This window comes from Sturnus vulgaris, chromosome W, assembly GCF_052056855.1.
Source record: "Sturnus vulgaris isolate bStuVul1 chromosome W, bStuVul1.hap1, whole genome shotgun sequence".
NCBI classification, from domain to species: Eukaryota; Metazoa; Chordata; class Aves; order Passeriformes; family Sturnidae; genus Sturnus; species Sturnus vulgaris.
This window is the reverse complement of record NC_142282.1, coordinates 26700618-26725632: the sequence shown is the minus strand read 5'-3', so window position 1 is coordinate 26725632 and position 25015 is coordinate 26700618. Positions and strand designations below refer to the sequence as shown.

At 42.8% G+C, this 25015-nt stretch overlaps 1 long non-coding RNA gene across 2 annotated transcripts; it reads right to left on the bottom strand.

The window, feature by feature from the left end:
* Positions 1 to 7782: 7782 nt before the first annotated feature.
* LOC148220049 (uncharacterized) lies at positions 7783 to 23594 on the bottom strand. Of its 2 annotated transcripts, XR_015798827.1 has the most exons (4): positions 16665 to 23586; positions 15305 to 15392; positions 13140 to 14634; positions 7783 to 8007 (listed from the first exon to the last, which is right to left on the bottom strand). It is a non-coding gene; the product is annotated as an uncharacterized LOC148220049 (long non-coding RNA). The 2 variants fall into 2 exon arrangements; XR_015798826.1 differs by having other exon boundaries at positions 13140 to 15392; positions 16665 to 23594.
* Between the last annotated feature and the right edge of the window lie 1421 nt (positions 23595 to 25015).

The following is a 25015-nucleotide window of genomic DNA, read 5'->3' as shown; positions in this document are numbered from 1 at the left end:
CTATTGTTATAAATGAGAGACAAAAGTCTCGATATTCAGCAAAATTTTAGATTGCTTTATTTGATATAGAAAGAGCAAGCAGCGCGCTGGGGAACGCGAGGGGTCACTGCCCACTCCACGCTCCACCGAACCTTCGTTTGCAGCCTCTTCTTATACTGTGGTTTCTCGTTGTTCACAAATTCACAAAGCCTTTGGGTGATAATCAGTCACAGAGAGCCATCCGGTCCTTGTAGATGACCACCAGAGAAGTTCTAGGAGTCTGGTTTTTGAGATAAGCAGTATTGATTCGACAAAGGTAGGAAGGGCTTTTTGGGAAGTCCAATTTCGCAAGCTGGTAGCCGATACAACTTATTTGAAAAACATAACATAATATAACATAATACAACATAATATAACATAACAAGGTGATTTTAAACAGAATTATTTAATCATATAATTTCCTTTATCTAGTGTCCATGCTTCACTTCAGAGTTTAGTATTCTGGTTTATGCAAACCCCAATGCTTTTGTGATTAACACGAATCTTTTATCAATTGTCACAATTTCCCCACTTCTCTTTTTTTATCCCATTGATTCGTGTTCTGGTTTCAAATTTTGTCAGTGCCTCTTGTACTAGATTTAATTCGTTTCCTGCCATTAATTTTGTTGCCTTCTCAGGGTCTATTGGTATTGTAGCAATTTGCATTCCTTGAACCACCAACTGGATTAGTCGAATGAAGCATGGAACAAGACCAGGGGTGAACAGTAGTCCTAATAATGCACATGTTAACATAAATCCTAATTTCTTCCACCAAGCTTCCCCCAACAGGTTATTCCACCAATTATCATTAAGCATAGAATTCCAGGTTTGTACAGGATACATGGGCTATTCGTTTTATTTTTTTTCTGCAATTTTAGTAATTACTTTACCATTATCATCAATTTCTAAGCAGCATTCAGAATTATTAAACTTCCCACACATTCCCCTTCAATATTTTTGTTTGATTCCACTGTAACAACTGTTTTGGCCTTAATCCTCTCCCCCCCCTCCTTGGCCATTGTTCAGTCATCTGTATTCCTTTACAGATGTAACAGTGAGTTAAGTTCAGTAGTAATTTCTTTTGTTATTTCTACAAATAAATTTTTTTCCCTAGGTGGGTAAGTCCCGTTCACTGAGTTGTTTTATTTTCTCATACAAGTTAAAATTTCCCCCACGGTTTGTCCTTGTTCCTTTGAATATTTTAGTTATATTTTTTTTTATTAATTCCTCCTTGTAGTGATCTTGCACTCCTCCCCGATCTGAATATCCCCACATACCTTCTTTTGTGAAGCAGAGGTATGTCTCTCTTACTGGACAACCTTGGTATGCTGATGGAGCCCACCTTCCTTTTCCCAAATTGGTGGCTACCCAGTAACTTCTTCCCATAATAGTGCAAGTTTCTAAGTTGTGTTTATTATAGCAGGCCAAATTGATGTGTGTATGGAAGGCAAGGGTGGATACCATGCGTCTGCCGTACCTAATTGTCTGGTAACACTTGGAACAAGCATCAGCACTATTTCCTTTTATCATCGTTAGCAATAGGATGACTCCCATGACCATTTTCATCCCTCTGCCTCCCTCAAGGCCTACGCGGTTGCTGCCAGTAGCCGAGGTTTGTTTAATCTTCTCGGCAGCAGGGAATATGTCCTGGGGTCTCCCACACTGTCTTTCTCTTTTGGTAGTGTTCTTTAATTTTGTCACAGCTTTTAGCTTTAACATTCCAGTACGAGGTACAGCAGTGACAGCACCGTATACACAACCCTTCTGACACTTTCTTGCCAATACCTCTGCTCTGGCTCTCATTTTTCCTTATTCCTCCCACCAGTTATGATCATCAATTTCGATTTCTCCTTGTGCTGATAGGGTATTAATACTTTAATCGTTTCCTTACATTCATTTCTTCTACACTGGACACATAATGCGAATGGGGGATACCCACCCTAGGAATAACACAACAACTCAGTACAATATGGACACCTTTTCTTGATGAACGGGCTACATCCGGGTTTGGGGCAGGTGACTTTCAGTCCTGATTAGGAGACCTTCGAGACGAATTGATCCGATATTGACATCAAGTCTTCTGAATTCACACTTTGAGGTCTCCAGGCTCAGATGTCACTGTCCAACCTGCAGTAGGAGGGGTTACAGGACCCTTGACTCTACTCACGTGTCCATCCCTTTTCAGCTGTCCTCACAGCTGTTTCAGTCGTTAACAGAACTAAATACGGTCCTTCCCATTTTGGAGCTAGATTTTCTTCTTTCCATACTTTCATTAACACATGTTGTCCTAGCTTAATTTTATGTATGGCAAATCCTAGAGGGACAGTTTGAGCTAAAATCCCCTTCTCTCTTAATTCTTCCAAGTTTTTGCTGATTGTTATTATGTAATTCTGAAGAGAAGGGTCCTGAACTAAGGTCGGATCAAGGTGTACTCCTTTAGGGTAAGGCATACCATACAGCATTTCATATGGTGAAATCCCCGTTTTTGAATTTGGCATTGTTCGTATATTAGACAGGGCTAGTGGGAGGCACTTTGTCCATGGCATTTTAGTCTCAATCATTAATTTTGACAGCTGTTGTTTTAATGTTTGATTCATCTTTTCAACCCTCCCAGAACTCTGAGGGTGCCAAGGTGTATGATACTCCCAGCTGATGCCCAGTGCCGAGGTCAGTAACTGAAGCACCTTTGATGTAAAGTGCGTCCCCTGGTCTGAGTCTATTGCTCGAACCAGGCCATACCTTGGGATTATGTGTTCCATTAATATTTTGGCTACCACCTGTGATGTGGCCCTAGCTGCAGGGTATGCCTCTACCCAGTGGGTTAATTGGTCTACTATCACTAGTAAGTATTTCCACCTTCCTATTTTTGGTAATTCTGTAAAATCTACTTGTATTCTTTCAAAGGGCCTGTAAGCAGTTTTCCCTCCTCCTGACGGACCTTGTCGCATACCTTTTTTATTAATTTTCTGACACGTTATACAACCCTGTATGCTCTGCTTTGCAATATCAAAAATGCCAATGCATCCAAAAAATTTTAAAAATTGGTCTGCTAGTGCTCTGGTTCCCCAATGTGTTTGTTGGTGTAATTGTTCAATAATTTGTCTGGCCTGGGTCTTAGGTAAAATTTCCCTGCCATCTGGTAAAACCCATTTATTCTCATGCTGTTCTGCCTTTAATTTTTTTATCGCTTCTTTTTCCTGAGGAGTAAATAGCTTCTGTAATTCCTGGTTGGGGCTGAGATCTTTAAGTGTAGTACTTAATACAGAAACCGGTTTTTGCTCCAATGCTGCTTTTTTTGCTTCTTTGTCAGCCAGATTATTCCCTTTTGTATGGTAGCTTGTTCCTTTTTGGTGCCCTCTTATATGGACCACAGCAATTTCAGTGGGGCCCCTAAGACCCTCTAGTATTCTAACAATTCATTCTTGATGTATCAACCCCCTTCCTTGAGTGTTAATTAACCCCCTTTCTTCCCAAATTTTACCAAATGTGTGGACTATGCCATAGGCATACTTACAATCTATATATATCATCCCTTTTTTACCTTCTAAAGAAGATAATGCCCTATAAAGAGCAAATAGTTCACAAGCCTGAGCGGAGCATGCTGCGTTTAAGGGTCTGGATTCTACTAATTTCAATTCTTCTCCTCCTACTATGGCATATCCCGATTTTCGTTTTCCTTCCACCACTCGAGAAGATCCATCTATAAACAATTTTACTCCATCCTTAAATTCAACTTCTCCTAAGTCAGGTCTAATTTTTGTTTGTAATTCTATAACATCCACACAATCATGTTCTAAATTTTCTCCTGGTTCCCCATATAGGAATTGTGCAGGACTTTGAGCAGTTGTTTTTAGCGCCAAATCTGGATAAGTGATTAGAATAGCTTCATATTTTAATATTCCGGCATCGGTTAACCATTTCTCAGCTTTTTGATTCAGAATTCCCCTTACGTTATGAGGGGTGTGGACCACTAGGGGTGCCCCGAAGGTAATTTTTCGGGCTTCTTCAATTAAAAGTGCTGTGGCCACTAGGGCCTGGAGGCATGTGGGCCAACCCTGTCTGACAGGGTCGAGCAGTTTAGAATAATATCCCACTGGCTTTCGACTGCCTGCCCATTCCTGGGTGAGTACCCCAAATGCTGTTTGATCAGAGGTATTTACAAATAACTGAAATGGTCTTTCCAAGTCTGGGAGACTGAGTACAGGGGCTTGAATTAAAGCATGTTTGACCTTTTCAAAACTTTTATCATCCTCTTCTGTCCATTTTAGGCGATTAGTGGTAAGTTTTTCATATAGAAATTTTACTTTCTCACTAAATCCCTCTATCCATTGACGACAATATCCCAGCAATCCCAAAATTTTCCTCACTTCTTTTTTGGTTTTTGGAGATCCCAGACTTAATATTCCAGAGATTCTATTAGGATCCAATTTCTTTTTCCCTTTACTTAGCCAATGTCCCAAATATTTTACTTCTGGTTCTGTGAACTGTAATTTGGCTTTGGATACCTTCCATCCCTGTTGTCCCAAGAAGTTTAAAAGTTTTATAGTCCCATTTCTAGTAGATTTCTCGTCTTTTCCTGCTATTAATAGATCATCTACATATTGTAGCAATTTCACCCCATCTGGTGACTCAAAAGATTGCATTAATTCTTCTAGGGCTTGTCCAAAGAGATTAGGGGATTCTGTAAAGCCCTGAGGCAATACTGTCCAACGCAGTTGTTGTTTCCTGCCCTTATCAGGATCTTCCCCTTCAAAGGCAAAGTAATCTCTACTACTTTCCTCTAATGGGCATGCCCAGAAGGCATCTTTTAGATCTATTACACTATACCAAGTGTAGTCCAAGGGACAACTGGTTTAAGAATGTGTAAGGGTTTGCTACTACGGGAAATTTGGTAACAGTTCACTGATTTATAGCTCTCAAATCCTGTACCAATCTGTAATTGCCGTCTGTCTTTTTGACAGGCAGAATAGGAGTATTATGTGGGGACATACATGGTTCCAAAGCCCCCTGTTGCAAAAGGTTTTCTATGAGAGGCTTAAGGCCCCGTCTCCCTTCCAGTGATATTGGATATTGACGAACTCAGATAGGCAAATCGGGATCAGTGATTTTCACTTTGATAGGTTTCATTTTTAACTTCCCTAATTCTCCAGGGGTGTACCACACCTCAGGACATATTTGCTCCTCGTCCTTTTGAGTTAAAGCAAAAATTTTAAGCTGACCTTGGGATACTTCAATTTTCAAATCCAATGCTATTATTAAATCCCTCCCCAATAAATTATTTTCTGCCTCTGGCAGTAACAGCAGATCTTTTAATTCAATTTTTGTTTGGGTCTCAATTTGCACATTTTTAATAATAGGGACCCGAAATGGTTCACCTTTTGCTCCAACCACGAGTGCTGTTTCTCTACTAGGTTTACACCCTTTTGGTAGGTGTTTAATTGTGGATTTTTCGGCTCCTGTATCTACTAAAAATTCCACCTCCTCCCCCTGGGGACCAATCTTTAATTTTATCAAGGGCTCTTTGGATGGTATGGTCCCTAATACATACAGCCCCTGACACCCCTATTCATCTTCCTGGAACATTTTTTCATCCCGTATCCGTTCTTTACAATTTTTCTTTATATGACCTTTCTTGTTACAGTAAAAGCAGGTTCGCCTTGGTGAATTATTTCCTGCTTCATTTCCTTGTTTTGGTGGGGGTTTTCGTGGTTTCCCTCCCCCTTTCTGCTGGGTTTCTTTCCTGTGTTTCACGAACTGCAGCTATAAAGATTTTTGCTTTTGCTTTCTGCTTCTCTTCATCCCTCCTTACATAAACTTTTTGTGCTTCTCTTAGCAATTCTTGTAACCCCCGATCTTGCCAATCATCTAACTTTTCTAATTTCTTTCTAATATCTCCCCATGATCGAGCAACAAATTGGGTTTTGAGGAGTGCCTGACCCACTTGTGTATCAGGGTCTATCCCGGAGTACATTTGGAGATCTTTCCTCAGCCGCTCCAACCAGTCAGTAGGGGATTCATCCTTTTTTTGTTGTTCACTAAAGGCTTTATTAATATTTTGTCCTTTAGGAACTGATTCTCGGATACCTTTAACGAGTATCCATCTTAAGTCCATCATATTCTGGCCATGGACATCATTCTGATTATCCCAGTTAGGATTATTTAATGGCCATTTCTGGTCTCCCCTAGGTCCAATCTGACGCTCCCGGTCCCATACCCTCATTCCAGCCTGTCTGATCATTTCCCGTTCTTCCGTGGTGAATAGGATACTTAAAATAGATTGTAATTCCATCCAAGTATACATACTTGGTCCGAGGAATTGATCTTGTCTCTCCCATACCCCTATAGGATCTTCGAACAGTTTTCCCATTTCTTTTTTAAAGTTCCTCACTTCCCCTGTGTTCAAGGGAACATTTACAAATCCATTTAATCCAGCCTGTTGTCCTGCTAATGGCACTTCCCTCAGGGGGTAAAGGCGAGCCTTTGTGTCATTATCTCCCTCCTCTCTGGTGATACTATCTCTCCTGGTATTTCTTTGACTCCAGCGAGTTCTTAGAGCTATGGGAGTACCAGGAGGAGAAGTGGGTGCGTGGGGGGGGGGGTCTCCTGTATTTTCTGTATTATACGGAGGTGGGAGATTATCGAGGGGTTCCCAGGTAACCTTTTTTTTATCTTCATCCTCTTTTTCTTTTAAAGTATATATCAAGGATGGCTTGGACTGTTTTGCCCACAGGGCAGCATATTCACATTCCTCTCTGTTAAATGGTTCTTTATGAGCCACATATGTGTTTAATGCCCCACAAATCCAACCCTCAAATGATCCGAACATGGGCCAGTATAGGTTATCTTTACGGATCATTTCTCTGGTCCATTCCACCATGCAATATTGAATCAATTTTTCTTTACTTTTTCCTCTGTATACCACCCCTGTGTCCCAACATTTTAATAGTACTCCCAAAGGGCTGCCTGGTGGTATTTCTGGCAACCTACTTGTCTTTTTATTTTCCCAGTCTCCTTGTGGACCAAATGAACTTGAACCTCTTTGTGGGTCCCTGGGACTCAGAATCTTACTTCCTCTTTTTCCCATTTTTACCTCAAGGGACTGTCTTGAGGTGTTTGTACTCCCCGATGTGTTCCGCCCGAACCCCTGCCTCTCCTTGGGTCAGGATGGACTGGAACCCGCCTCTACCTGGGCTGGGATGGGAAAAGCAGCTTTTCCCTTCTCCCTCCGTGACTGGTGTGTTGCAATCTGCTTTTCTTTTCCTCCCCCTCTCCCCCCCCCCCCCCTTCCCGGGTCCTGCCTCTACCTGGGCTAGGATGGGAAGGACGTAGCCTCTACCTGGGCTAGGACAAGAAAAGCAGTTTCTCCCTTTGTGCTCACTCACTTCGTCCGGTCACCGGCCAGGTCCCTCGCAGGATGCTGGAAACGCGGATAGAAGGACTCCGCTCTCGCTTCGCAGCAAAGGCCACGTCTCATTCAGACAAACACACAGTCATCCCCACCAAACCAGACAGATACTCACAGTCCGATGCTCCTGTCTGGGTCTTCGTGCACAAGAATTACAGGTGATTTTGCCGCGGTCTTCCGGGGAGATTTTCCTTGCTCAGTCTATAAGGTGCGGTACGTCGATGGGTCCCGAGAATCACTGACGAACCGGGGCCACAGCAGTGGGGCGCCTCCCCGAAATCGCAGTGCCTCTCAGGGCTCCAAGGACGTCCCGGGTTTCGGCACCAAATTGTTATAAATGAGAGACAAAAGTCTCGATATTCAGCAAAATATTAGATTGCTTTATTTGATATAGAAAGAGCAAGCAGCGCGCTAGGGAACGCGAGGGGTCACCGCCCACTCCACACTCCACCGAACCTTCGTTTGCAGCCTCTTCTTATACTGTGGTTTCTCGTTGTTCACAAATTCACAAAGCCTTTGGGTGATAATCAGTCACAGAGAGCCATCCGGTCCTTGTAGATGACCACCAGGGAAGTTCTGGAGGTCTGGTTTTTGGGATAGGCAGTATGGATTAGACAAAGGTAGGAAGGGCTTTTTGGGAAGTCCAATTTCGCAAGCTGGTAGCCGATACAACTTATTTGAAAAACATAACATAATATAACATAATGTAATGTAACATAATACAACATAATATAACATAACAAGGTGATTTTAAACAGAATTATTTAATCATATAATTTCCTTTATCTAGTGTCCATGCTTCACTTCAGAGTTTAGTATTCTGGTTTATACAAACCCCAATGCTTTTGTGATTAACACGAATCATTTATCAATTGTCACAGTGGCAAGATGGACAGCACCAGATCCCCACTGAGGTCAACAATAAGGTGGGACTTTGGGGTGAATTTGAGAGATTTTGGGGGTCCCAGTTGGATTTTGGGGGTCCCAGGTGAATTTTGGGGTGAATTTGGGGAATTCTGAGAGTCCCAGGTGGAATCTGGGGAGAGGGGGAAAACATGGCAACCGGGAGCAACTGAGGGCAGGCGGTTTGAGGCGTTTTGGGGGGTCCCAGGTGGGATTTGAGGGGGAATTGGTGGGATTTTGGGGATCTCAGAGGAGTTTGCGATGAATTTGAGGGATTCTGGGGGCGTGCCCGATGGGCTAAGTTGAGGATTTGAGCGTTTTTTATTTATGTGAATGTTCTTTGCAGTAGGAGATCATGCTCTTAAAAATATTTCAGTCCTAAAACTACCAGTCATCAGTTGGCTCATGGTGACAGACTGGGTCTGAAGCACTCGGTGCTTAGAAGCAGATCAGACCATGGGAGATTGTGCCTTACTAAAAGCCAGAACGGTAGTTGACAACAGGTAGCTTGAGCCTGGTTTGAGACATATCAGCCATAAAAATACTGTCTTATGAAAGAAAGATCAAAAGTGGTCTTTTAAAGGGGTCTGTTAGTGCTAAACCATCATTTTACTCCCACCCAGACCCCCCCAAAATCCCTCAAATCCCACCTGGGACCCCCCAAGACCCCTCAAACCGCCCACTTCCGGTTCCTCCCGGCCGCCATTTCCCCCCCTACTCCCCTCAAGGCTGCCGCGCTCTGATTGGCCGTGAGGCACCCGGCGCTCTCATTAACTGAGCGTTTCCCGCCCTTTCCATACCCCTCTCTGATTGGCCAGCGCCTGTTGCCGAGGGGAGAGCCGTGCGCTGATTGGATGACCGGGAAAGAACAGGGCGGGAAAAAGGGCGGGCTATTCTGAGGCGGGCGGCGTTGTGATTGGCTTGAAAGGAGGCAACGGCAGCGGGCCTACCGAGGTGATAAAAGTGGAGTCGAGGCGCCCTCAGGCTCACTCCGGAGGTGGCAGCGGTCGAGGCTCAGCGGATCTTAGGCCACTTAAGTCATTAATTCCTTCATTTAATTAATTTAATTAACCTAATTAGTGGCGGGGTCTAGCAGTGATCAATTAGGGGGCTAATTAAGGCGCTAATTGGCACCGCGGCAGGCAATTTGAGTCTGTTTTGGGTTTTAAAAAGAGAAACCCAGGCATGGGGGGAGGGTTTAAAGCGCTTTTCAATTGAATTATTAAGCTGTTCTCCAAATTTAACCTCCAAAACCCCTAAAAAACCTCAACAAAATCCCTCAGGGACCCTCCAAAATTCCTCAAGTTCCCCCAAAATCCACCTGGGTCCCCCAAAATGCCCCAAATTCACCCCAAAACCCACCCGGGAACCCCCAAAACTCCAGAAACTTTAATTAAAACCCCTCAGGGACCCCCCTAACCCCACCTGAGATCCCCCAAACTCCATCAAATCTCCCCAGAATTCCCCAAAATCCACCTGGGACCCCCTAAAATCCCTCAACCCCCCCCAAAACCCACCCAGATCTCCCAAAATCTCCCAAATTCACACAAACATCCAGCTGGCACCCCCAAAATCCCTCAAATCTTCCTCAAAACCCACCCAAAACCCCCAAAATCCCCTAAATTCACCCCGACATCCACCTGGGATTGCCAAAATCCACCTGGGACTCCAAAAATCTCACAAAGTCACCCTAAAAATTCACCCGGGAACCCTCAAAATCCCCCAAATTTATCCCAAAATTCACCTGGGACCCCCAAAATCCCCCAAATCCGCCCCAAAATCCCACCTTGGATCCTCCAAACCCTCACGTGGGACCTCCAAAATTCCACCTGGGTCCCCCAAAATTCACCCTAAAATCCACCTTGGATTCCCTAAAAGCCCCCAAATTCACCCCAAAATTCCACCTGGATCTCCCAGAATCCCATCTGGAACTCCCGATTCCACCTGGGATCCTCAAAATTCCCAAAATTCACCCCAAAATTCACCTGAGAACCACAAAATTCAACTGGATACCCTCAAATCCACCAATTTCACCCCAAAATTCACCTGAGATCCCTAAAATTCATCCCCAAACCCACCTGGGACCCCCCAAATCCCCCTCAAAATCCACCTGGGCCCCCCAAAATTTCACAAATGCATCCTGAAATTCAACTGTGACTCCCAAAATTCCACAAATTGAACCCAAAATTCAATCGCGACCCCCCAAAATTCAACCGGGACCCCCAAAATCAACCTGGGACCTCTCAAAACTCACCTGGATTCCCCAAAATTTGCCCTGGGGCAATTTTGGACGCCACAACATCAGAAGGACCTAAAGCTATTAGAGAAATGTCCAAAGGAGGGACACAGAGAGAGTGAAGAGGCTGGAGGGGAAGCCATACAAAGAGTGGCTATGGGCATTTGGTTCAGCTGCAGAGAGGACACTGAGCTCACACCTCACTTGGGACCTCTCAGCTCCTCCCAAGGGCAGCACAGGGACAGCTTTGCTCTCTGCTCTCTGCGACCAGGGACAGGAGCCAAGGGAATGCCAGGAGCTGTGTCAGGGGACGATTAGGCTGGCTATCAGGGAAAGGTTTTTTTCCTCAGAGGCTGGTCGGGCACTGAATAGGTTCTCCAGGCAATGGGCACAGCCCCAAGGCTGCCAGAGATCCAGGAGCGTTTGGCCAATGCTCTCAGGGATGCAGAGGGTGGGACTCTTGGAGTGTCTGTGCAGGGCCAGGAGTTGGACTTTCATGATCCCTAATGGGTCCCTTCCAACTCAGGAAATTGTATGATTTTCCTCTTTCCTCTCCTTGCACAATGGTCTCAGCTTGCTGTTCCACCATATGTTCAGCTTCTGAAGCCTCAACTACTTATTTACAGTTAAAGCAGAGTTCTACTGGTTACAATCCAAAGATATACAGATTGAAAAACAACCAAGAAGAAATACCTGTTTCGACTGTTGTGGTTTTATTTGGATCTTGAGCTATGAAGTCTATAGTGCCTTGCAAGTTCTAAAAGCAAAATAACAACAAAAACCACCCACCACACCATTTTAAAATATGGATTTGCTTGCTTATAAGAAATCCATATCCCTTCTCAAAATGGATCTATTTCAGTAAGATATTATCTTGAATAGATCACTTACTATCTAAAGAACCTGTAACACTCACATCCATAATGGTAAACCTGTAACCTTGTAGTTGTCTGTTCAAAAGGCCAATGAATTTGCTAAAATGCCGTTTGTAACAAGGACAGAGTTAAAAGTGTGGGACTGATAATTGTTTTGGTTTTCCTTTCCTATCTCTACCAAAAGCACTTTCTTCAATGGCTGAAACAATACTTTATATAATCTGAATTTTAAAGATAATGAAAATTTTCTCTAAAGTGAAAAATTAATACACCAGTAAGGTTTTAAACCAAAGGGAATTTTCGTTTTACCTTTTTGAAGATTTCCTTCACACTAAAATGCTGGCTGATGGATATCTATAAGAAATCAATTCCCACAAAACAGCTTCTGGGTAAGCCATTATGTCATCCATTACAATTTACTTGAGTGTCTCGTTCTTGTGAAATTTAAGGTCCCTGTTTAAGAGACTCAAGTATGTATAGAAATGAAATTAAATATTATTATAGTGCCTTTAAATCTAAATAGAACTTCCTGATCAATCTCATAAAACCTTTAGGCTAAATGTTGCCATTGATCTGTTTATGCTGAATACAATCACATCCTGGTTTGTTAGAGATTAGTTCATTACAAATAAAGAAATGTACAGAAGTTAAAAAATATTTCCAAATAAGCATTTTACATCCTTCCTTTTGGATGGAGAACCATTCAAACACTGCTTATGTAAGAGAGGTCAAATTACTGTCTTCCATGTTAGTTCTGCACTGTGCTCAGCGGAGCCTTTCTGGTTTATTTTCCTTTTACTTGAACATAAAGCTGAGTCTTGATTCAAGAAAAATCAATATTCACACTTGTTTTCATTTACATTTACATTTACATTTGCTTTGTCTCCTAAACAAAGATAATTATGGGGAATTTATGTATGTGTTCAGATGTTCAGATAGCTAGCATTCTCTTTCCACAACTTGGCATTGTATTTTCACTTGGTCTGTCACCTCTGGCTTTTTTTTAACTGCTCAAGTAGTTATTAAGAGTATCAAACCTCCAGCTCTAACTACAATCCCACTACAAGGTGTGTGAAGGTATGTGCATCTGGCCCTCAGGTCCATATTGTTCTTCTAACGTGCCTCTGATCAAACAGGTACAAAAGACAGCTCCTGGATGTGTGAACAGAGCTGCTTCCTCTATGGCTTCAGAGCTGCTGCTAAGATCTTTAGGAAGGAGAGCGGTATTGTACCCATTTTTATATGGTTTTTAAAGTTGCAAGTGCCTAATCATATGAAGGGTAACAGCGAGCTTACCAAAATAAATATCTTAGCTGTCTTAAAGATCTTAGTTCTTAGAACTTTGAATGAGATCAAATCTGTGAGTGAAGAGATGATGGTGCAGACCAACTTCTGATTCCAGTGATCCAAGAATCTGAACTACTACTTTTACCTTCTGAATAAGGCATGGATGTGATGGTATGCACAGTAATACTGATGTGCTATGGTTTTTGAATGATAGCAGTCTTCCTTTGTCCCATTCCTAAATCGTGGGTATTATTTGCCTTAACCTTGTTCAATATGTACATTATTTTATATTCTTACATGAAGTGAAAAGCACTCTTTTTCCATACCTTCACACAACAGCATAAACAAGGCCTAAGTAGTACAACCAATATTAAAATATGCTCTACTTTTTAAGTTTACAATACAAAGTTCATACCTTGTTCTAATTTGATCTCAAGAAGAGAGGGTGTTTTCCAAATATTCCTTCAGCTCTTCTTCACAGCTCGCCATTTTCATTTTTTCTAAAATTGTATCCAAATCATCTTTCATCATCTAAGGCCACATAAAAAAGCTAGTAAAAATGGTTTCATATATACTAAAATCTCCATAACTATTTAGGATTCAAGGAAGTTAATTATGTACATATATTCTACACCCAGAAGGGAAGCTACCTTAGCAAAACTCATCACCTATGAAGATCTTCCTAGATAATGAACACCTCTGACACTGCCACCCCAAGTTGGCTGTTTTAACTATGAGAACCTCACATCCAACCAGACTCTATATCTGCACAAGATTTCATAATAGCAACTTGCAGCCACTTTCTACAGAAAGCATCAGTGATCTTTATCACTGTTGCCATACTGTCCTGGTTTAGGGCAAATTTGGGGGAAAACCTCCAGAAGGAGCCCCCACAAAGCAAACCCCTACAACTCCTACCCCCACCACCAGGTTCGGGAAGAATTTCCTCAGAGAGGAGTGGAAAAAAACCTGTTTATTTAACAAACGAAACCACTCCCCAGCACAAAACAACCCACCACCAGCTGACAAAAAATCTCCTTCACCGCTCTGAATAGATGACAAACTCAGAAAGTCTCTCCGGTGAGTGGTCATCCAGTTATCAGTCTTCAGCGCTGGGGGATGACTGGTGCAGGTCACAGAATGCAGACTCCCGGTGTTTCTTGGGGTTTCCCAGGTCCCCGTCTGGAACAGGTTCAGATGGTATCCAGGAAAGGAAGAGGGAAAAAAAAACCAGTCCAAAAAAAACTGGACTGCCTAGCTGAACTAACTAATAAGCAAAAGCAAGAAAAGCAGGAGCCAAAAGCAAGCAAGCAAGCGAGCAAAAGCAAAGCAAAGCCAAGCCCAGCCAGCCTCTCCAAGCGAGCAAGCCTCTCCTAAACACAGACCATGGGGGAGGTGAGCCGGCTGATAACAAGACAAAACAAACCTTCACTTTCAGATTCAGTCCTGAAAGCACAGGACATAATACCAAGCATAAAGAGAACACACGACTGGAGATACAAGCACCATAATGTCACACTAGGACACATACCAAGAATAAGACAGGACTGTCCATTCAGTGGGATTCAAGCAGTTAGCAAAAATGCACCTGACAGAATGAAACTGAAGAGTAGAAATTCCAATATAAAAGTCAAAGATTAGATTTTTAATTTTATAGCAGATATTTTGAATTTAAGAGAGTTCTTTGCATTAAGAAGTCCTGTCTTTATACCACATCCTTGTTTTCATGTTTATACCTGTATTATGTTATCTTGTTCCCATCTGCATTCATCTATTTTTTTTTTAAGTACATCTTCCTGCTGGGACAGCTGGAGGTGATGGACATGCCAGAGACCCAAGGCCTCCTGAACACATCTGTACAAGCCTTGACAACGGTTCTCGTGCCATTTAGCCATCTCCTTAAAATCACTCTAAAGAAAAACATTCAAGTGAACAAGTTCTTTTTAAACTGCTGGAAGGTGAAATGAATGAGTAAGAGGATATGTAACACAATAAAAGGTTGCCTGGAATTATATGACTGGTATTCAACATGGTGTCTTATATCTGAAGAGTAAAAAAAAAAAATCTCCAAGTAAACTGGGTAAGAATGTGGATTATCAAAACTTCTGTTTATTCTGGCAACATAAAGCACCAAATCACATTCTATAATTTATCACTTTAAGAACAACTGCCCAGTCATTTTTATGTATAGAACAGACTAGAAGACATTTGGGAGATCATTTCAAGCTATTCCTCTGACTTTAGGCAGACTGGGTCATACGTCATTCATCTCTGTCATATATATTTCAGATAGAAAGGATAATAAAAATACAATATATTTATATTAAAAACAATAAACACAATAATTATGAACACTTACACATGAAATTCTTCCACATCAAACTATTTCTTTGTAGTGTTTAGTCACACTATGGACCTCTTTCTAAGGTGACATCAATAGCCTACAATGCAGAAGGCATTACAGGTGGGAGCACAGGAAGAACAGACTAATCCCAAGGAGTGATGAAAATAAATGTAATAAAATAAAGTAAATGTAATAAAATAAAATAAAATAAATGTGCCCCACTTCTTCAAACCTACATTTTAGTTTCTCAGTCATCTGAAGCATGTTGGAATGCACAACTTCAGCATTTTCTACTGTGCAAATGTTCATATCCAACAGGGTCATCTAAATGAAAAGAATAACAAATTATTGACATGCATATAATAAATACTGTGTGGCTTTCAGAGAGCTTGGGTAAATTTAGTGTTTCTTTTCTTGTGATGGACAGAGAAAGATTCAGCCTCCTACATCCCATATCATATTAGTAAACAATACAATTTGATTGGATACAAAGGGAGAAATTGAGGCAGAGAGCTGGAATTTCTTTCCCAAGATAAGACAGATTTAGCACAAGGGCTGAGGCTCCTTGCATCTTCCACATTCATGTAGGACAGCACTCCCTTCATTACTGGCATTTGTTACGGCTTTTCCACATTTCAAGTACAAATACCAACTACTACTGTGAAACCAAACGGATGGCTTACTTTTTGAACAGAGTAAGGCGGAGGTTAAAAAGGAATTCCACTTGTTATCTCAATGTTTGGTGCATCCTCAGACGCATTTTACTCTAATGACACATTGGACCACGGCTATCACAGCCAAAAGCTGTGGCACTCAACTTGCACATCTGCCCTTTCTCCTGACATTTGCCCTCGACCAGCTCATACTGGATGCTCATTTTCTCCACGCACTCCACATTAGGGCTGTCTGAATGCTATGGAACAGACCACAGTCAATATTCCCATCTTTCATAGTGCAGTGTGACATGGAAACATGACAGAGGCCATGTGCTGAATCTCAGCACACGGAACAGATGCCAGCAGTGCCTACAGACACCAGACACTACCAGCCAAAGAAATCAAGACATTTTCATACACAGCTGTTTATCATTATGCTTCAAAGTAGCAAGGTATTTACAATCGCTACCAACTTCTTTGCTACCATACAGGCTACAAACATCCCAACAGGATGTGCTCTGGAGCAAGAGAAGGCAGACACAGAGAGGGAAGGCATACTGCAAGGACACAGAGAAAGGAACTATCTCCAATACTTCCCCTCTTCTTCTCCAAGAGTTAAAAAGGAGTATTTTTGTATGACTGAGAACTGGTCCATGTCAAAATTAACTTTTCATTTCCCCCAGATTAATTGTAACCAAGCCAGTTTCTGCTAGATCTCCCCATGCACAGGTGTTTGTAGTGGCCAAAGGAAAGCCATGCCACAGGCAGCTTCTTTGGGTCTTACTGCCAGCTCCAAGCAACTTAGAAGGCATGTGGGAACACAGGGAACAAAGAATAGAGCAAACATGCACTCTCAAAGCAACTGTATGCCTCATCGTTGCCCAGGAGAAAAGAAAATATTGCTTGAATTCCAGACTGTTCTTAGGATTTCCCAACTTACCTATACTTTTGCTTAAATTCTCCGGAGTTCTGTACCATTCATTTATATCAGATTTTTAATGTGTTGGAGGCAACAAGATGCTATCAAAGTAGGAAACAAGAGTCAGGTATCTTAAAATACAAACCAGTCAGTACTTAAAATATAAAATTATGAATCAGAATATCCATACTACTGTGCTTTATTTTATTTACAGCCATCTTGGCAATGAAAATAAACCAGAGATTGCTGTTGTTCAAGGACAACTGTTTACTGCCCGACAAGGAACTAACTGTCATCTACCTTGTTCCTACATCCACCATAAAAAACCTCCCTGTAAAGATCGTAATGCATTGCACCCAAAAATGTTTCTTGTGTTCAGGATGGATGTTCAAACGTAGCAGTGTTAGATTTCTATCCAGATTCCTCTCTTAATTTATTACACAAATAAAATCCCATGCCATGGAGAAAAAATGCCTTGACAAATGCACCAACTTCTAGCTCTCCACCCATCTTTGCCCATTTCTATTATGTTTCAAAAGTCAGTAAGATTTACTTTTGCATTCCTACATTTTTAGCCCTTGATCACCACCTATTTAGTGTAGCTGGTGCACTGAAAATCAAGAATGCATTTTTTCCACTAAAAAGAGCTGTACAACAATAGGTTTAGACCCTGCCTTACTGCTGCATTTAACAATTATACATTGACAGGAAGCAATTTTGTAGCCAAGTCCTTCATTAACTCCAGAAAGAATTGTTTTCCTTTATGCTAGACCCTCTTTTGCCATACCCAATATATTGCAAAACCCTCAGTCTCTCTTCACTGACTACCATCTGCTCCTTTATCATATTTTCCATTTCCATATTCACAGTTGGGGGATTCTGTATTTCTTCACTTGCCATAAATTATCTGCAGGATGGAAAATATGTATAATGGAAGCATTATATATGTGATATCATACATGATATGTATAAAGAAAAAATGATCAAGTATTACTTTCATAGAAACCAAAAGTGAACACTAGCCACTTTGTGTTACTCATTGTCCAAAATAAGACTGCAAAATTTCTGATCTGAAACTCTGAACTACACAGTTCTTTTGGATGAGCTTCCAGTCCTTGACTCTCCCTTGCCATTTCAGTTGATGCAATTTTTCTTTCTCAGGCTCTGGTTTCATTAGATTAAAGAGTAGCTTGGCAGTTGCCTTCTCATTATCCAGCAGTGCTCTGTTTATATTCTGTGTATTAAAAAATAAAACCAGGAGTAGAAGCAACATACAACATGCAAAAACAAAAAAAAAATTGTCTCTTCTACAGAAAGTGAGGGGAAAAAAGAACACAAATGATAACCAATACCCTGCAAAGTAGAAATCTCTTCTATATTTCAGTGATTGATATGCAGAAAAAATGAATTTCAGTTGGGGAAAGAAAGACATTCTAGGAATATTCAGACTGCTATCTTGCCCCAGGTAAACATTTACCATGGCCATTGGATCTACACAGTCTAATAGACCCGTTTTTCGCTTGCCTCTACCTGGCTAGAGGCAGGGCCACTCTAGTCCTGGTTATCATTCCCTCCCTGGGCATACATTCTGGAGGTCCCTTCAAGGGCATCTGACATGACATGCTCCCTTCTGTTCTGCTTATCAGCTTGGTCATGGGAAACCGGAGCTACATTTATTCTGTCAGAACTCCCTTTGTTAATATTTTCCTCCTCTAACTTAGGCACCTCTGCTGCTAGGACAGAAGTGGGTTTTCCATCACATTTTCTCATATCTTCCCCATGGTCATACAGGAAGAACCACAAGTCAGCTCATGGGGTGTACCTCCTCTCCCTAGCTGGGGGACATCTGCTTCTGATAGCAGGGCCTCTGGTCTGTATTGTCGAAACTTGGGGAAGGCCCTCCTTAAGATCCTTGCTGAGTTTCTGCTGGCTCTCTTCAATCCTGTCTTCCAATTTCCACCTATGCTCTGTCAGGTCTGTTTCCACAGCTGAGATTTGGGCTTGTGTCAGGCCATGCACAGTGGCTTCATACCTCTGGAGCCTCCTTGTCATAGCATCCACTGTATTGTTTCCCTCATTCCACTGCAGCATCCTGATGACCTGGGGGCAAGTCATGCAAGTTTGAGCTATATCAGTGTACATCTTACCACGATTGGACTCTTAGTGGTTTGGTTGTCATGAGAAAAGGATCTCGATCACAGGCAGTTCTCTTAAGCATTGGATTCCTTGCTCCATGGTCTTCCTAGAGCCTTGCTGCAGCTGGAGATCTGGGCAAAGGTACCTCTCCTTCACGCTTGTTAAGAGTCATGACCAGCAGCTGAGAGGTTTGGGCGTCCCCTGGTCAATACCCACATCATGTGACAGAAATCCCAAGTGCCTTGCTTCAGTACTGTCCAAAATTGTACCATCACCTGCAGTGTCACAGACTCCTATCAACCAACTTTATATAGACTCGTCAGGCCGTTGGGTGAGGTCTTTCCTCAGATTGCAGAGACTTTCTAAGGACAGAGACTTGGTGATTATTTCCGGTTCTGATTCCTCTTCTGGCTGTGAGGGTCCTGGCTCCCCATTGTCATTCACTGGGTGAATGGATTTGGGTTTTTATTTCCTTCTCTGGATATGGGCGACTGCTATTGGCTTAGGCTGTCTGTCTGGTTTAGCTGCAGCCTGAGTGACTGTGGTGTCTGCTGATTTATTCTCTTGCCGCTCTGACTGTACCTGCTGCTCTATGGTATCAAGCAGCGTGAGATAAGCATTAGCCATGGCCCAGCACATTGCAATGACCTTCTCTTTAGCTCTATCATTGCAATTTTCTTTCAGATATTTCCCCACCTCATCTTGATTCTGAATTTGTTCAAGGGGGAAATTCTAAACTATACAGGAAGAGTATTCCTTCAGGGCTTGGCCTATATCCTTTCACATCCCACCCCATCCAGGATTTTCCACCACTGGAGCAGATCTTTAGACAACTCTGGAAATCTCAGCCCTGTTTGTAAACATGCTGAAGCCTGTATGGACGAGACACAGTAGAATTAACAACAAAAATAGAGCATCTGTAGAAGGGGGAGAAGGAAGTAAAAGGCTGGGAAAAATCATCCCCTCCTTTTCCCCCAACAGGCTGGGTGCAATTATTAATAAACTCCCAGAAGAGGAAGTCGAGAAGAACAAAGGGAAGATGACATCATACCCTTCCCTTCCAAGATAGCACCCTCCACGTGATCATGTGTTCCAAGAAACAGAGTCAAGATGGTCTATTGGGTTTGCATTGCCAAGTTCTGTTAGTGGAGGGGCTACAGGGGTGGCTCCTGTGAGAAGCTGCTAGAAGCTTCCTCCATGTCCAGCAGAGCCAATCCTTGGCCGCTCCAAAGATGGACATGCTACTGGTCAAGGCTGGGACAATTAGAAATGGTGGTAACACCTCTGCGATAACATATTTAAGAAGAAAGAATAAAAAAAGTTATGGTGCAGTTGTAATTGCAGCCAGAGAAGAGCAGGGTGAGAACATGTGAGAGGAACAACTATGCAGACACCAAGGTAAGTGAAGAAGGAGGGAAAGGAGGTGCTCCAGGCACAGCAGCTGGGATTTCTCTGCAAACCATTGTGAAGACCATGATGAAGCAGACTGTCCCCCTGCAGACCATGGAGGACGGCAGGGATGCAGAGATTTGCCTGCAGCCTGTGGAGAAGCACCTCGCTGGACCAAATGGATGCCTGAGACATGACTGTGACCCCGTGGGAAGCCTGTGGAGAGAGGGGTCCACACTGGAGCAGCCTGTTCTTGGACTGCACCCTGTGGAAGAGTGACCTCTACTACAGCAGTTTGAGGAGGACTGTTGCCCATGAAACGGACAAAGGTTGGAGAACTATCTTCCCTGGGATGGACCCCATGGTGGTGCAGGGGAATGACTCCTCTCCCTGAGCAGTGAGAGAAACTATGGGTGATGAATGGAGCATAACCCCCATTCCCTGTCTCCTTGTGCCACTGGGGGAGGAGGTAAAGCTGGAAAGGAGGGAGGGGTGGAGCGAAGGTGTTTTTAAGGGTTTATTTTACTTTTCATTATTTTGCTCTGATGTTGTTAGTAATAAATTCAGTTAATATCTCTAATTCTGAGCCTGTTTTGCCCATGATAGTATTTGGTGAGTGATCTCTCCTGGTCCTTATTTCAACCCATGAACCCTTTGTAAAATTTTCTCTCCTCATCCAACTGCAGAGGGGAGTGAGAAAGTGACTTTGGTGGTGCCTAGCATCCAGCCAAAATCAACCCACTACAGTCTTTTTGGTGGGCTACTGGAAAGGCATGATACTACAGAGCAGTTCAAGAGGCAAATGTAGACTTGCCGGCTCATGTGGGGTCTGAGATACTGCCTGCTGCTTTCCTCCTGCTGTTTACTTGCTCTGCCAGCGATCCTGCTGTGCTCTGCACTGCTGCTCTGGAGTAGCAGGGGAAAAGACTGTTTTGTCCACACCAGCATGGGGTTACTCAACCCCAGGAATGTACTCACTTTTTCACTACCAGCAGAGTTTGCAAAGTTCGTTTTGAACCAGTTTCTTATTGTGAAATGCAGTCTTTATGGGTATCTACAGTTGCAAACCCAAAGCTGCCATGAAAGAGAGGCTCTGCTCCCATAGTCTTCTCTCCTGGAGCAGGAAGCCGATCGATTTGCACCAATTTGCTGCAGCAGGGCAGCACCCATGGAATTTGATCTAAGGGATCTCAAACCTGCTAGCTGCAGTGTCTCCAAGATGAGGAAAAAAACCCCAAAAAACCAAAGAGAACCCAAAAAGGGAAGAAAAACCTCTGCTTAAGCAGAAACCAAATAGCCAGTGAAGCAAATACAGTGCAGCAAAAAGCAGAAGCTGCCTGCAAGGGGTGATTTTAAAAGCATCCATGATAGCACCCCCCCCCCCCCAAGATTCCAGGCTTCAGGGTCTTGAAAAGAAAGTAACAATTTTTTGGCATAGATAGATATGGAATACAATAACATTATATGTAAGAGCCTGATGGAGAGATGGAGACTTCAGATGGCTCTTAAAATGCTGTTTATTGCATAGATGAGGTTACAGCAGTTGGGGGTCATGGGTGAGCCTATAGCTGCTGGCTATAGGCAAGCCGTGTGTCTTGAAGCCCCATTCTATTCATGTTACAAAGCATTATATATCTTTCTCTGCTGTGCATCTTATTATATAACAACCAATCAACATCATACACAATACCTTTTACATTTACATATAACCTATTATAACCACTAATATTACCATATTCATCTTACTGTTTTCCAGTCACAAAATTTAGTATGTTACAGTTTAACCTAGAAGTTGTTTTTCAGTTTTCTTGCAGTGGAAATTTCTGAGATCTTTTCTCTATTTGCAACATTGGGTTTCTTGTTTGTCTGTGAAAATACTTTTGTTTGGTAAAAATATCTTTTGTTTGCAATGGATTTATCCTTTGCTCTAAGTCATAAAAGGCCCTTCCTACTCACTTGCTCTTTGCCTTCTAGTTACCCAGTAAGACTGGCTCAGCAATTATTTTCTTCTATATCAAAACTTGCTTTCATTCCTATAGAACCTTCTGTATATCTGTAAAACTTTTCTGTTAAATTTTCCTCCTTCCCAACAATTATGGATCACCCCAGGACAAGCTGTCATATGTGTCTGATGATTAATTCATGGTATGTATTTTTAGCCTCACAGTAGCATTTAAATGTGGAGCAGAATTCTTATAAATTGTATAAGCACTACTCAGTAAGGACTCAGCTGTCTTCTTTCCTGTCCATAGCATAATAAAAATGGTAATCAAAGTATTTTAACTATTTCAGTTTACTATGAGCATATTATATACATATTATATACATCTACACGATCTACAGACTAACTAAACAAGTTTTTTTGATCATGTAACTATCAGAGGAATTCAGAGACCATTCTAAACATTCAGCATTTAAGTGTATGTTGAGTATGCACTCCCTTGAAGACAACTTCTAGTATTCTAACACACATAGACTGAAGACCAAGTCTGCAAAGGCAGTTATCTAAAATGAAATATTAGTATATTATAGGATGTTAGTCTTGGGATCTATAAGAAGTAATTCTTCAATCCAGTGCTAATATGCTGCAAATGCACTACAGACAAACATGTTTATGCAAATTCATCACAGAACAGCAGCATTTTTTGATCAGTGGATTTTGGTGCTATACTTAATAGTAGTTGGGTAAGATCTGCATGTGCAACTTCTAATCTGTGCTGGCAGTCTGGAATCATCATTTGTGACTTGTAAGATCTCAATCTGTGAAAATTGGAAGGCAATGAAATGAGAGCATATTCCAGATAGGAATGTTATTTTTTAAGAGAAGTCTTTATTCTGAAAAAACAGTAGTCCAGTCATCATCTAGGAACTTCAGAACCATGGTACCTATTTTCTGAATAGGCTCTTTTATTAAAAGACACTCCTTCTTTGCCTTGGTCTTTAGCAGAAAGATGGCTTGTCCTCAGGACAACTGTCCTCCTGAGTTGGTAGATGGTGTCCAAGAGCAGAATGGTGTTGGGAGTTTAATTGTTCCCTTTTCTTTCTGTGGAATTTCTCCCATTGTTATGCTAAGTATTTGTGCAACATCTTAGTAACTATAGTGTTCTCTCGCAGGGGGGTGGGGCGATGGGGGGAGACCGGAAAAGGAAAAGGTGGGAGAGGGGTCTGGGGGGGCTCTTGCTCTTGCTTGGCTAGTGGAGTGAAAGGAGGATGGCCCGTGCTCTGAGCTAGAATCTCCCCTGCCATCCCAGCACCGAGATCCACTCTCCCTGCCATTGGACATCGCTCTGCTGCTTTCCCACTTCATCCTACTACCTCCGGACACTCTGCCGAGCACCACGACCAACACCGTGAGGGGGGAGTCGCTCCTCCATCCCTCTCACCCCTGGGCCGCTGCCGCCATCACCCAGCCCTCTTCGACTGCACGGGACCTGCCCTGCCCACAGCACCGGTAACTGAGCGCAGAGGGAGAGAGCCTGTAGGCAAAAGGGACTGGAGCTGAGCTATACTGTTCTGTTTTGTTGTCAATTTTTATAGCTGTTGTTGTATTGCTATTTTGCCTTGTTAGATATCAGTAAAGAACTGTTATTCCTATCCCCATATCTCCTGCCTGACAGCCTCTGATTTGAAACTAAAATAATTAGAAGGGAGGGGGTTGCACTCTGCATCTCAGGAAAGGGGTTCTCGCCTTTACTTAGAAAAATACCTGTCTTTCAAACCAAGACAAATGGTCACCCTGTTATCCAGGAGGAGGCAGTCAGAGAACTGCTGAGTTGCTTGGATGTTCATAAATCTATGGGACCAGATGGGATCCATCCCAGGGTGATGAGGGAGCTGGCAGATGAGCTTGTAAAGCCACTCTCCATCATTTACCAACAGCCCTGGCTCACTGGTGAAGTTCCAGGTGACTGGAAGCTGGCCAATGTGACGCCTATTCACAAAAAGGGTAGGAAGGAGGATCCTGGAAATTATAGGTCAGTTAGTCTGACCTTGGTACCTGGTAAGGTAATGGAAGTTTATATTGAGTGTCATCCTGCAGCACTTACAGGATGGCCAGGGTATCAGACTCAGCCAGCATGGGTTTAGGAGGGGTAGGTCATGTTTGACCAACCTGATGTCCTTTTATGACCAGGTGACCTGCCTGGTGGATGTGGGAAAAGCTGTGGATGTTGTCTATTTGGACTTCAGCAAGGCCTTTGACACTGTCTCCCACAGCATACTCCTGGAAAATCTGGCAGCTCATGGCTTGGACAGGAGTAGTGTTCACTGGGTTAAGAACTGGCTTGATAGCTTGGCCCAGAGAGTGGTGGTGAACAGTGTTGTATCCAGCTGGCAGCCAGTCACCAGTGGTGTTCCTCAGGGATCTGTGGTGGGGCCAGTTATGTTTAACATTTTTATTGATTACATGGATGAGGGTTCTGAGTCTGTCACTAGCAAATGTGCTGATTACACTAAGCTGGGAGTTTGTGTCGATCTGTTGGAAGGTAGGGGGGCTCTGCAGAGAGACCTGGAATGGCTGGATAGATTGGCCAAGTCCAATAAGATGAAGTTTAATAAGTCCAAGTGCCGAGTCCTGCATTTTGGTCACAATAACCCCCTGCAATGTTATAGGCTGGGGACGGTGTGGCTGGACAGTACCCAGGCAGAAAGGGACCTGGGGGTACTGGTCGACAGCCCAGTGAACATGAGCCAGCAGTGTGCCCTAGTGGCCAAGAAGGCCAACAGCATCCTGGCCTCTATCAGGAATAGTGTGGCCAGCAGGACCAGGGAAGTCATTCTTCCCCTGTACTTGGCACTGGTTAGGCCGCACATTGAGTACTGTGTCCAGTTCTGGGCACCTCAGTTTA